At 36.6% G+C, this 14252-nt stretch overlaps 1 long non-coding RNA gene across 1 annotated transcript in view; it reads right to left on the bottom strand.

The window, feature by feature from the left end:
• Positions 1 to 286: 286 nt before the first annotated feature.
• Positions 287 to 14252, bottom strand: part of LOC112950178 — a 34345-nt gene continuing 20379 nt past the window's right edge. The window contains exon 4 of the long non-coding RNA XR_003249974.1: positions 287 to 337. This is a non-coding gene — a long non-coding RNA (uncharacterized LOC112950178). The remainder of the gene's footprint in view (positions 338 to 14252) is intronic.

Raw genomic sequence — 14252 nt, 5'->3', positions numbered from 1 at the left:
ATCTTGAACTTACCGTGACACAACTGTAAATAGTTTTTTTCATGCATAAGTTTGTACACGAGAGTAAATAACTACCAATTACTATCTCCCCACACAAATTCTAACTTGAGGGCTGAAGCTGTTCAGGTGAATGATTTGAATATAAGAACTTAATCCTGCCGTTTTATTAAGGTCATGAAATATAGCAGAAACCCAGACTGAAAAGAGTTGCAAGAGTAGGCCATCAAATACCTTCATCTTATTATACCATATATGATGCACCTCAGGAAAGTCCAAAGTCCTTATATCACATCATCTTCCAGAGTGATCTCCAGTCAAGTGCAGTTGCTTTTCTTTCCTATGAGATGACAGATAATACTGTATTTAGATGTGAAACATGTATACTTGATTGATCAATCACAGAATACAATAGAGTTTTATAAATCAAGCTCCTAAGCTGTGCCATGGATGCATTTTAAAGGACAACACAAAGGTAGTCACCTTAGCCCATCTGCCTCTGAAATGTGAATATCCACTTCAGACTTCTTAGGCTTAGAACTTTATCTGTGATCATGCTTCACTCCCAGGGCCATTCCCAGATCATGTAACCATTCAATCAGCATGTTCCTATGACTATCCTTACTGTGTCTTGCGCTACAGAAGGTATTTAATCAAATGATATTTATATTGAGCTTTTATCAACTATATGTATAATATATATATATAAAATACATAAATTTGCTATAAATATAGCAAATACATTTGTTTTCCTTTATTTCTCCTTAGTTATTGTTTCTTGAGATACCTAATCCCTCTAACAGTTTATCGGAGCAATGTGGAGGATTGTTTTCTGACTTGGTAACCTTGTAGTTGATAGAAAAAAAACTACCTAAGCAAAACTGTGACAGCAAGAAAGCAAATACGCAGCATTATGTTGTTATTCATAACCACTTTGTGCAAATCATGCTAATATATAACAGAGCACGTAGCAGAAAAATTAAATCTCCAGCCAGAGCCTAGATACTCCTGAAGTGCTCAGAGACACTTTACACAGACCGCCCCCCGCCCACACACACTTAAATATTTTTGTTATGCTACTATTTCATGAGTAGTAAGGGGTGGGGAAACTTTGGTTCCTCTTCTTGCCATAACAAAAGCCAGTCATAAAATACATATACAAACATCTAGTTACTCAGATCTACAAAACTGTGGTCCATGACACATGGAAATGTAAAGTTTCATTTTTTAAAATACTGTTTTCATAAGGTTTAATGCTTCCAGAACTTGCTTCTAAGAACAACAGTACACATCAACAACAGCAAGAAGCCATTACCTACAGTGGCCATCAATCAGAAACAATAGTTGGAACGAATACCAATATAGCCTTGATACTTAGTCAGTGTGACATCATGTTTTTACTACCATTTACCTTCAGCTCCAAACTCCAATTATTAAAAGCATTATGACAGAAGTTAACATCATACTCCATATCAGGTGCTAATCTAAAGATTGTCCAACGGTGGCTGACGCAATATTTCAGAATTCTTAGTAGCTGACACTAAATATACTGAGGTCATGATGTTTTTCCTATAGAGTAATTATTCATAGAGCATTTCTTTTATCAATAAAACTGTTGAAAATAAATTTTTGTATGTTGCTAAATATTAATGAATTTAGATTTTTAATTATATTAATGTCTCTTTAGAAGTGTTTTATTATGAAAGACTGATTAAAATTTGTATTAATAGAGCCTTACATCTGCTAGTACCACCCATCTTAGATCAGACTCCCATTATTTCAGCACAATTTTCAGTGATTTTCTCTCTTCTCAAGGAAATAGGTATTAGAGATTTATTCAAAATACCTAAAACTGTTTTAATATAAAAGTTATTTGTTCTCTAATTTGCATATTGTTGTGTCTTTTTAGCTGCCAATTTTATATCAAAATGATAAATAAAGTCTCTTAAAGGATTTCTTTCAATTAAACTTTGCTTCAGGGTGGTCCTGATTTCAGTCAAAACTAGAAAATCGATGCTTGATTTCAAAAGCATAAGCCACATCAAGCTACACAAAAATAAGTCATTCTAACATATTCCAGAGTTTCACTGATGTGCATTCATGGCATGTTACACATTTTATTAACTGTTTATATATTTTAGTACTGTATTTCTAACAATCTATAAAATTTTTGGAAATGTGGCTATAAGAAATAACGTAGTTGACATGGCCTTTAATTTCTTCTTCTCTCCAGTGTAAAATTTGCCAATGATATATCTGACAAGCGAATACAACATGAAATTTTTGCAAAAATATACGGTTACAGAATATTCTAAAACATTCAAGCTGTTAATGTAATCACAGTGAGAATAATTTTTAAAATTATTTTTAGTCAAGTGTCACTAAAAAAAAAAAAAGAAGAGTAAGAAGAAATCAAACTAGAAATTTAAGACATCAGCAGACAGGAAAAGTACTTTAATGCTGGAATACAAAGAAAAAGCGTAATGTTTTCCAGGTCATCTTAAGATGTAAAGTTATATTGAAAGAAAATGTTTTTGCGAAAATGTGATGGGTTTCACATGAGTTGTAATGTTTGCAGATATTTATTCCAGATTTGTCAGAAGAATAGATATCAGAAGTTACCATGCCCCTTTCTTCTTGGGACGGGATTTATCGATCTGTTGAAATCAGAACCTACGATCAGATCAATATAACCAATATCATAAATACCTTTGATTTGCCCTAGATCCATTTGCAACTGCATAGAAAGTGAAATAATACCCGTTAGGATTTGTTGATATCTTTTCAGTGTGCAGTAAACATATTTTCTGGTATAGATTTTAATTCATATTTAATAATCTCGGTCATTATATTTGAAAATTAATCTCTCATCACTTACAACCATGAAGTACAGAAAAGCCATCTTAAAATACAAAGTAGTCCTTCATTAAGAGATAACCAAGTCCTCCCTCCTTGTTCTCTTTCCCAGTATGAAGACCAGCAACTTACTAGTGGATATTTTCATGTTTTGATAACTAGAGGTGCTGAAATCCACTCTGAATTTGCCCATCGTAACTCTCTGTATCTATATATTTTACTAGTATGTCTGAAGTACAGTGTATTCTTCTATTTGAGCTCAGCAGTTGTCCATTATTTGAGACCCATATTTCTACTGTAATTTAAAAAAGGTTAGCCCCTTCAGAAAATTATTCCTAGCCCCCTCACAGATGACTCCAAAATATGAAGAGATATGAAGAAGTTGGAATACAACAGCATAAAAAAGGAATACTTTATAAGATAAAGCATTCCTATCACCATATATACATGATTCATAGCTTTAACACAAGATAGAAAACGCTCATCTGAGTTTCAGAAATAGGTCTGAAGATACATGTAAGCATATACTGTATGAGTGCATATTTATTTGGACATAAAAATGCATTTGCTTTTTAGGCAGCTGTGTTTCTGGCTATCAGTTCAGAATTTAATACTGTGCTTACTGGCGTATTACTGTATGCCTTGTGAGATGGAGAAACTAATTACATTCCCCTACAAAACTACAATTGTACGTATCCAGAGGTGACTTTCAGAAGTAGCCCGTATATTCCCATGGAGGTCACAGAAGACCACAAAATAGAATGCAGCCATTTTTATTTTCATTACACTGACATCCCTTTATCCGTTGTGATAGTGATTTATTTTGTAGCTTTTATGTTCTGCTTCCTTTGAATAAATGTATTGGCTTCAGTAGGAGGTTTGATAACATGATCAAATGGAGCATGTGATCAAAAACTTCTCTTTTTTTTTAACTCTTTTAGATGAAATGTGTTGAAGTTTGCACCAGGTACTGGAAACATTTGGCCACAAATGCTCATATTTAAACTGAAAGTGTTTGTGCACAATCAGATAATCAAGCCTCTGAATGGATCAATCACATAACTTACCAATAGCACTTTCAACTTGGCATCCAGAAAACTAAATGTTGTATTTTAAAGAATCCAGGTTCTCTGGATTTAAACAGCATTGTTCTGGAAAGATCTGGTAAGTTTTATGGTAAGTTTTCAGAGACAGTACAAAAAAGGAATTGCAGCATTTACTGATATGTATGAAATATGTATTACCAGTTTATGGTTTGCCACAGTTTGTAGAGCAATAAGCCCATGTGTTTATAATGTACCCAAATAAACATTTAGCTTACTTTTTTTTTGTCAACTGAAATAGTTTCTCCAAGCATCTTTTTTAATAATTTAGCTTACCATATTATACTCTCTGGGAAAGCAAATATTAGAGAATTTAATATACACTTCATTTTCAGTGAAATGAAAGAAACAGAAACTGTGTGTCATTTTTCTGTTATTCTAATTTACTTCAAAATCATAACATGAAGATTTAGAATAAGAGATGAAAAACTCATAGACACTGTAATGTTATTGCTTCAGCAAGTATCTAACTCAAAATAATTGAAGCTGGTAGTTATGCATATAGAAACAGATTTCAAGAAGTATTACTTACTATTTGACACAACTATACATCAAGTTGCTGAACACTGAAGAACTGTTCTCTCATCATCTATGCCAGTAATTAGTAATTGCATAGCATAGCATGCACAATTTCCTTCAGTTCAAATGCTGCCAAAAGAAATAAGGAACACTTTTCCAGATAGAAACTACAACCGTATGTCCCATGATATAAACAGAGAAGCTCCTGACATGCTCATGAAAAATGGAAGGCGAGTTACATTCAAGTAGCAAAACTTAACTCTGAACAATATAAGCCCTTTGCAGTTCTTAACGACAGTCTCAAAAAAACAGCCTAAAAGAACAGAAAGTAAATAAAGAGCAATAAGTTTAACCGGGGGAATTAACATATCCCAAATGCACCTGAAGATATTTTTTAGGTCTTACGTAAAATAAAACTACATGATCAGTTCTCTTAGAGACACACAGGAAGCTCAGAAGGGTGAAACRCAACGTACCTACTCATACAGAACAAGTCCAGCGTCGGCCTGGGGCTGACCACATGCCCAGAGGAGCTCCACAGTATAAGATCACACAGGTGTCTGGGAACTGTCACACAACCAAGAGATGCTATCTCAGCAGGGCAGTGGTGCCAGAATTGGTTGCCTAAAGACTCTCAGCTCTCCTCCTGAGTGGAACTCACACCGGCGTTCATAGTATCTGCAGCTCCAAAAACTTTCTGCTGCRAGTGGAAGGTGTAAACTAGATTCTCAGCAGCAAATCTGCTTTACACTGAAGTCTCTAGAATCTGCAGCCATATTCATCCATTTTTTCATCACTGAGGAACATCACTTTCCCCTGTAGCATCCATATAAAAAGTTACAATTACACTTCATAGTGGAAAATAACAACAGAAGAGAAATCTCAAGAGACTGGTCTTTAAGTTTGCTCCTCAAGATCTTTTTATGAAAATCACTGTAACAGCCTAAGCTCACTTTTGAGAGTTTGATGGCCACAAATGTGCCCAAGAAAAACAGTTCAAAGAAGTTTTCTTCCATAATTACCAGAGAAGAGAGGAGAACGTACCTGGCTTACTTAGCTTCTTTTCTCAGTCTCCCTAGATTTCTGAATCTGTGCTGCTCACCAGCGAGGCAGTTTAYGAATCCTGTTTACTCTGATCTTTGCCTGCCATCTGTATCCCTGTACTGGCTCTCCGAACAAACCATATGTGCTCATGATACAATGAAGGGAGATGCTTTCACCTTTGCCAGTCAAAAAAAGAAAGAGGAAGCCAAAAGCACCTGATGGAAGGAAAATTCAAAGGACATGTGCTTGGTTGCAACCAAGAAGAAGAATTCAGGGTAAAAAATGTAATTTTCTCTAAGTATTTGCCCATGTTCTAAGAGGTATTTAATTAGCATGTTGAGCAGGTTCTACTGAATGCATCCATATGGGGATTCTTTCCACTAACGGCCAAAGACTCCAAGGAAGCAGGTACACACAGCGCTCTCCATGCCTCCATCACTACCCTTTGCATGTACAGCCCAGCCCAGGGGCAGTGCTGGCCTTAGGAAATCTGCCAGTTGTCTCCCTCACCAACTCCCCCGGCTGCCTCCAAGCAGCTACAGCTACAACTACCTGTCACGCAGCAGAGGCACTGGGCTGTCCTACTCCTCAGGCAGGATATAACTGAAAAGGATGCTGCTTTCTAACTGTACAGTGTAAGAGGAATTGAATCACTATTGAATAGAATACAGACTTCTGCACTGAGACAATCTTTTAAGCCTGGAGAGTAGCCCATTTCTTAACTGCCAAGTAAGTTCCTCTTTTTACTCTGCCCACAATTTATCTCCCATTCTTCCAGTTCCAAGATGAATCACCACCAGAGTTTGACTTCCAGGCTGGTTCACTGGCAACTCAGATGGTCACAGTCAACCATTCAAGCAGTGTTATGGACACTCTTCTCCCTAGTTCTCCTTCACATGTGGACATGTAGTTCTGGGACACATCCTTATCTTTCCCTGGTTTCTGCCATTCCTGCCCTGTAGTAATTCCATATGAATCAGAGTATTAGGCAATGAGTTCTGAGAGGRAACAGGCAGATATCTTGTGCACAAAGAGCCATTTCCCTCAAGAGATTTTAAAAGAAACCTTCTGACACTCAAACTCCTAAGAACATCTTCCACAGACACTCCCGAGAAGACCCAAGTGAAGTTCTGTATAGGAGTCTGTACAATAACAATGACAAAAAAACTGAAATCGCCACTCCATAGCTGAATATGCCATCTCACTGACTACTCCAGGCCACAAAAGTCAAATGGGATGGCCAAACACTTATGGCCAGCTGGTCCAGTTAATCACAAGCTGTACAGAAATTATCAAAAAAGTCAAGGGCTTTATAAGATGTCACAGGAGCGTATGCTACTTGGCCATGTTCCACAAGACATAATACAAGCATAGGTTATACAGAATGCCTTCTTAAAAAAGGGGTGCAGTGTTAGGACCAGAAGTTCATAATGCTATGATGGCTGGGCTCCAGAAGTAGGACTCTTCATATCACTGGATGGAAGAAATGTTTAAGAAAAAGGTTGAGGCTATGGATCTGTGTTTCTTCTTAAACTGCACATGCCTTCTCCCTGTACAGACAGCCACACAACTTGGCCCATTTTATGTAGTCCAAAGGATTCAAGTTAACAGTTACTAACAGCTCTTCTTGCATGACCATCGCCTCCTCACACTCATTTCCAGGTAAACTGGCATTAGCAGCTCATTGTGAAGAATAATTCTGGTGGATGAATATGTGCAGACTCAAGCAATGGCCAACAGAAACTACTCCTCTATTAAAATATGTGCCTAAGAAAAGATAAGGCTATGTGTATTTGCTACCTAAGAACAGATAAAAAGGGTATCAGAAGACTTTGAACCACGTGCTGTCTGAGAGCACTAACAAAGACGTCAGCTTTTGGAGAACTGTTCTTACCTGGAGGGTATGTCAAGGCTTCTCTGGAAACAAACTGTATCATCCTCAAAATCTGGATAAAGAGGCAGAAGAGGCAGAGCAGAAGCTGGTATCAGAGATGGCAACTATATTCATACTATAGCTCTACTATTACATGATGAAAGCACAGCCAGGGTTAATTGGCTTTCAAAAGTTGATTCAGATCCCGCAACATAATCACGCCATCCTCAAAATGTTGCCCTTCCTGAATATTCTCGAACAGGCAGATTACAATCTTCCAGCCCCCTGAAGAACTTGATTTGTTCCTCTTCGTATTTACTTTTTAATTTCTCCAAGTATTCTACACGCTGTGGACAGGTCAATGGGAACCAATACTGCTACACTGCTGAAGAAGCCTGTGGACCAATAGCACTACTCATCAAAGACTTGGACAAAGGTGGCCAAAGGCATCACATAACTGAGGGTGGCCCTGTTCCACAATTAAGTACAGCCCCAGTCTACTCAGTAATTCTTTTCAATTCAAGCTTCCCCCATGGGGCTGAGAAAGCTGGAGTAGGTTGGCTCATTGGTCTTCTGCCAAGCTTGTTTCCCYAGCTCTTCCAAACGACCAGACATAACTAAGGGAAAACATACCAGCTAACTAACCAAATTTGTTCTCCCTGCCCTCTTCACTCACGGGCTCTCCCTGTCCCAAACTTCTGACCTCAGCTCAGTTGCTTTTGTATCCCATCTCCGACTCAGTCTTCCCAGCCCAACTGTCCCTTGTACGGTTCACATCTTCCTCTTCATGYCCCTGATAAATCTGCTACTCTTTCCTCGTCTCCATCCCTCCTAACACATACCCTCTGTGGCTCTGCTCAAGCTGCTGCTAACCCAAAGGCCTGGGTGAGCACGAGGGAATAATGGCTTTTATACTGGTGGGCGAGTCTTGTTCCCAGTTTGAGGGCCTTGGTTCTGATCTTCCTGGGTGGGCTAGTCATGACCCTGTCTTGACAAGAATTAAGGACTTTCCACATGGGTTGGGCAATATTTAGGCACGCGGCATGAGGGAAATTAATCAAAACAGGGATGGGTGGAGGATAGAAGGCTRAGCTGGCAGGGGAGAATCGTATGAATGTGAGAAAAGCAGCTTAGAAGTCCTGAAGATTTTACAAATCTAATTCCAGATGGCTATCAGATTTAGATGAGCACTGCATCCTTGGAAGGAGGRATTAAGGAAAAGAGGAGAAAGGAAGGTAGATGGCATGGAGATCTAGGCCTAGCTATTAAACTTCAACTAACTAGCTAAATGAGAGAGAAAATCCCAACATTAATTTCAAGAATATTTAACAGGAAGGCAAATTACTTGCCCAGTTATGCTAAAAACATATAATCTTATCTTTCAGATCATTAGCCTAGTCTTTTTTTGTGCTCTGAGAGATTTCTAGAAATTTGGTGCTTAGAAGTCAACTATAGTTTYCCACGATAAATAAATAACTAAATACTATAATTTCCTGACCTCCATAAAGATAAATTAAATTTAGGAATTAACTATTTGTGATAACACTCACATTGCATTCATTTTAGCAACTATTGCTGGTATGACAAAGGTACTTTTAAATTTGTTATTTTAAATATTTAATTGTCTTATTATTTTCTTGTTTTAGACTTAAGTGAGAAAAGCAAAATTAAAATGGGTTTTTCATAAAAATCTGGAATTTATGACATGTACAGCATGCATTGGACCAGGAAATAGATGCAAGAATGTGTATCTTTTCTGACCAATAGCAGCTAGCTTTTAAATAATTAATAGCTAAATTATCACATATTTTTTTCAAAATCCCAACCATATTATACCCTAGATTTATGATAATTTTGCTAATAGTTCCAAGTAAATATATATAACACAATTTTACTATTTTAAGGATATTCAGTGAAGAAATTTTCCTTGAGTTCATTCTTCTCATTTCTATTTTTCCTTTTATTCGATACGAACCATGTTAGGATCAAACAAGACTTGACCCATCTTACATTGATAACATGTTTTTTTATGCTGACTTTTTAGAGCACTGGATCAAGCGCACCAAGAGGAAGTATTCCCTCTTCCCTCCGTGATATAATCTGAGAACTTAGAAGTTGAAGGAAACAAAAAAAGGGGACAAGGGGCACGGATTTTACAGTACCCATTTACAACTTGTTAGTTCATTTTTTATTTCTCTGTCCTCTCTGGAGCATGCTATTCATCGCAACTCAGGCACAGTTGCATAACCAGTTTCTTTCACAATCCACGTCCACGCTACCACCAAAAGAGAAAGTTCTTCCTATTTCCTTGAGCCCTTAGTCCCCTCTTTGTGCCAGCACTAGATTGCTGAGATCAAATGGATTGACTTCATTCAGCTGAAAATTACAAAAAAAAAAAAAAAAAAAAAAAAAAAAAAAAAAAAAAAAAAAAAAAAAAAAAAAAAAAAAAGAGGAAGCTTGTTTTCAGGCAGATCATCTCTCTGATTCAACCAATTACACAGCTGCATGAATATTGCTGCCAGCAGAAGAAAGGCAGCATAACCCATAACTTGGAGCAGAAAAGTGGTGGGACAGTTGCAGAGACTTAGGCTGGTTACACTAATTGTAGAACTGCAGCCTTAAAGTCACACGCAGCTCACGTAAACCTACTGATTATCAACTTCTTCATGAATAGAGATATTAAATAAAATACCAACTAACACTATTCCAAACAAAGTACTATTCCAAACAAGTACTCTGATTATTGCTCATATTCAGCCCATTAAATAGTTGTTGATGATAGATGAACTAGTTTGTGAAGTATGACTTTATGAAGCACTCTATCACTTGTTCTTCCCTTGTTGTAATATACAGATGAATATACATTCATCTTTAGTTTATAATCTTAGTGAAAATAGGTCTATTTAGATAAAATTTTGCTCTTTAGCTATTGTTTTTACTTCAAAAATACTAAGAGTTGCACCTTCTTATTAATACTTATACGTCAGGATTGCTCTTTCATTACACACTGAAAATATCAACCAATTTTTTTGTTGTCCTTTGTCAAGTCAGCTCCCTCAAAAATAATTAATACTGTATGCGTATCAACTATAGCCTTTTTATAAATTGGGATACATACCATTTTGATCAATCCAATTTAAATTCATTTACTACTTGCTCTTGTTAATGGTCCTCAGCTCAGTTTTGGACACTTTYAACCGGGCAGTAATTTTAAGTTGGTACTACAAACTGATGTTGAAAACTCTCTAGACCACACTACATAAAATGCTTAAAATCACAAAACTACATTACACTACTGCACTGTGACAACCTTCTAACCTATTCAATTCCTACATGAACCTAAAAAAATCTGCACTGCCATCAGCACATTGCAATCAAGTATTTAAAGAAAAAAAAGACAAAGAACAGAACAGACCCAAGTTTCTCACGGTAGTTTTTCCATTTCACCTTAAAGTCATCTGTTCCTCTTACTAAGCTACCTCATTGATGTTGAAAAGCCATCAAGTCCCTTTCACTATTATTTCCACCACCTTTGTGATGTGATGACTAACTGCTGCAGAATTACATGATGTAACACAATGGTTAAAAATAGCGYGGAGTATCTTTGAATCTTCTGGTTGGCAGTCATTACTCGAGTTCTTCACACCCACACACAACTTGGTACCTCTCACACCTCACAAAATAAATCTTWAAGCATCTTTATGACCTTCAGTAATACTTACACATCCATTTGTCTGCTGACACTGTATTCTATACATATATATGCATATTTATAATTACACACAAAACATTTTAAAAGAGTATTTAGTGTAAACCATTAAGTGCTGAAAAGTTAGCAGCTACTGGAATTAGAGTTGTTGATGAAAAGATATTTAAAATGTGACAAAGGCCTTTCAAAGCTTTCTAAAGATATGAGTAATTCTGCCTTTGGATGAGGATTTGAAATGCCTGTGATAAAAAGGGCTTGAGGCCATGCAAGATAAGGGCAATGCAATATATTTAATAGCTGCTCATTACATGCATTCTGTGTGAGGTAGGAATTCTATGGAAAAATAATGTAATCTCATAATTAAAAGCAAACATATGAGAGACCAAGTTTACTCCATAAATAGTTCCCAGGCTCTGTTTCCTTCCTTCTCCCTATCTACTATCACAATTCTGTTATCCCCACTGTCCATCTCTCTTCATTTCTTGTACCAGTCTTTTATTTATGCATTTGCCTTTTTTGCCTTTCTATATGCCAGCAGAGAAGAAAGAAAGCACATGCAAAACAGATTCTCTGATCTATTCCTGTATCTCGACCTAGATCCAATGCAGTTTAAAGCTGTGCAGGAAAGTATATGAAGCAAGAACTCTGCTCAAGGTCAGCACATAACAAAGAACATAAAAGAAAATCAGGATTTTGTCATAGGTATTTGTCATGAAATACCATCAGCTAACCTGCAACAGGAGAAGTTGTTCCTTATTATGTGTTTGTGGAACACAATGAACGAGATCATGTAATTAAGCATAACGATACTCAAGGCTCAAATTCAACTGCACAGGTCACAATAACGTAGCAATTCCTGTTATTTGAATGTTGAACTTGATAACTTTTAAGAGAGAGCGTGTGTGTGCATGTGCCTGTATATGTATATGTTTTGCTATATATACATATGATAAAACTGAATTTGACCTATGTGTTATGTGAGGAAGTTTGACTCTCACAATGCCTTATACTCACAATGCCTTATACTCTCACAATGCCTTATACTACCGACATTACATTACTTAGAATAAAGTTTTATATATATATGTATGTATGTGTATATATATGTTAAATCAATTTTTCATACAGATAAAAACCCCACACATATATTGTACATATATAGTGTACAATATTGTGCATATTGTACATGAGCACACACACACATGCATGCTTACACATGATAACAAGAAAGAGAGTACAAACTGTGTTTACTTCCTCTGACTAGCATTTGTTCCTCTTTGTTTTCCGGAAAAAGATTGTCCTACTATCCATGAGCCTATTCCACCTTGCTGCCAGAACTTTTCAATTTAGTCTAAACTAAAAGATGAACTCAGCCAACAAACTCAACTTGCCCTTTACTCCCTGAGGGAATCCAATGCAGAGCACYCCTCTTCTAAACCTCCTGTATGACTGCCATTATTTCAGTGACACATGCTGCTTTTCAGGTGATTATCTCTGCTACATTTATTAACAGCAGTTCTGGTTCTAAGCTTTAAATAGYTAGCTAAAGGCATGAATTACATATGGCTTTGTAAGATATGCAACATAGTTCTTAAATTAGTTACTAACCAATGACCCAGCTATATTTTATATACTTATATATCAAACGTATGAGTTTTTTTGGTATATTCTCCTATAGGTTTATGTRCCAGCCAATGACCTACAGCTATGACTATTAGCCATACAAAATGAGCAGAAAAACTATTGTCTTAGTGAACAGGATATTCAAAATTTTGAATGCCATAAGCCATCCTACTCAGGAGTTAACTTTGATTTCTGCCTCTTTTTGATAGCTGAAAAGGTACACGATCTTGCATGGTAAAATGTTTCTATTGGTTGTACCTTTTGAGATATGAGAATTGTTTCAGTATCTGATTAACTATTTTTAAAAAGTGCTACTGAGTGTTTCCTGATGAAAACATGCAATAMATGACGCTTTGTTTTAAAAGCTACTTACTTACTAACTAAACCTCTTCTGAAGGTGATCTTCTTATGCTTTATTTTTTACACAGCAATAAAGTAACATTTAAGCCTGTTATGTGGCGGCCAATTTACAGAACGTCTGTACAGAAACGCACAAAGTCTGCAGCAAAGAGATGCCCRGGCTCACTTTAAACAGCTACAAGTAGCCGTTCCGCTGAAAAGTCATGGCCACCATATCAACTTATTTTCTGATGAAAAGATTCCAGTTCTCTCAGTAAGACTTCCAGTAGTTAAGTCCTTTATTTAAGAAGGTATTTGGGCACTTCTACGTAACACTGTGTGTACAAGCTAGATCTACACATTTCTGGCTCTGTCTGAACTTAACAAGACCTCTTGGYCTCACAGAAGTTGCTGTGCTGTTGCTTCTATAACTTGGAAAGTGGACTCCATTACCCTTGGAGATCCCTGCTGTACAGTCTTGGTACTTGGATCACATATCCCATTAAATTTTACAAATACACTAAGTACTATTTTCCCCATATCGTACCTAACATCAATGCATTACTGGGTTATCATTGAAAAAGGAGAACATTCCTCATGTCTCTTGTTCTAAACAGTGAAATAAAATGTATTTAATTTAGTGCTATTTCTTTAACTGTATATTTCAGAATATCTTATGAGGATAAATATTACACATGATTGCATTAATAAGAGAGCAAAAGAGATGCTTAGTAAAGATAAGGCAAGATATTTTTGCCTGCCAGATAAAGCAGAGAAAAGTCCTTATAATCTTTGCAGTAAAGCAGAGTAAACTTGCAGGTAGAGTGGCTTGACTGTATGGCACTACAGAAAGACTTGATCTCTGCTTTACTAGATAAGAAAGAAATGAAGCCAAGCAGAGCAGGGATAACACAGAGGTTGAAGTGAAGTCCTGGTAATACTCCTGAAAAGAATCAGGAGCGTATGACCCACTGCAGCTTATTTCTTGCTGTAAGGAAGTACACAGCAACATTCTACACATCCTAGAGACTAGAGACAAGGAGTATCAGGTCTTGGAACTATACAGTAAACAAATTCATCACTCTAAGGAAAAAGAGAGATGAAAGCTTAATGTATTGTACATAGTACCTAACAGCTTTCATGTTGTTAAATTTCATTTCCTCCTATTCAAGACCTGAAAAGACAAGAC

Source organism: Nothoprocta perdicaria, unplaced genomic scaffold (assembly GCF_003342845.1).
Source record: "Nothoprocta perdicaria isolate Ctin4 unplaced genomic scaffold, notPer1 scaffold_31, whole genome shotgun sequence".
Taxonomy (NCBI): Eukaryota; Metazoa; Chordata; class Aves; order Tinamiformes; family Tinamidae; genus Nothoprocta; species Nothoprocta perdicaria.
Note: the sequence above shows the minus strand (reverse complement) of the source record. Positions and strands in the feature narration are given on the sequence as shown.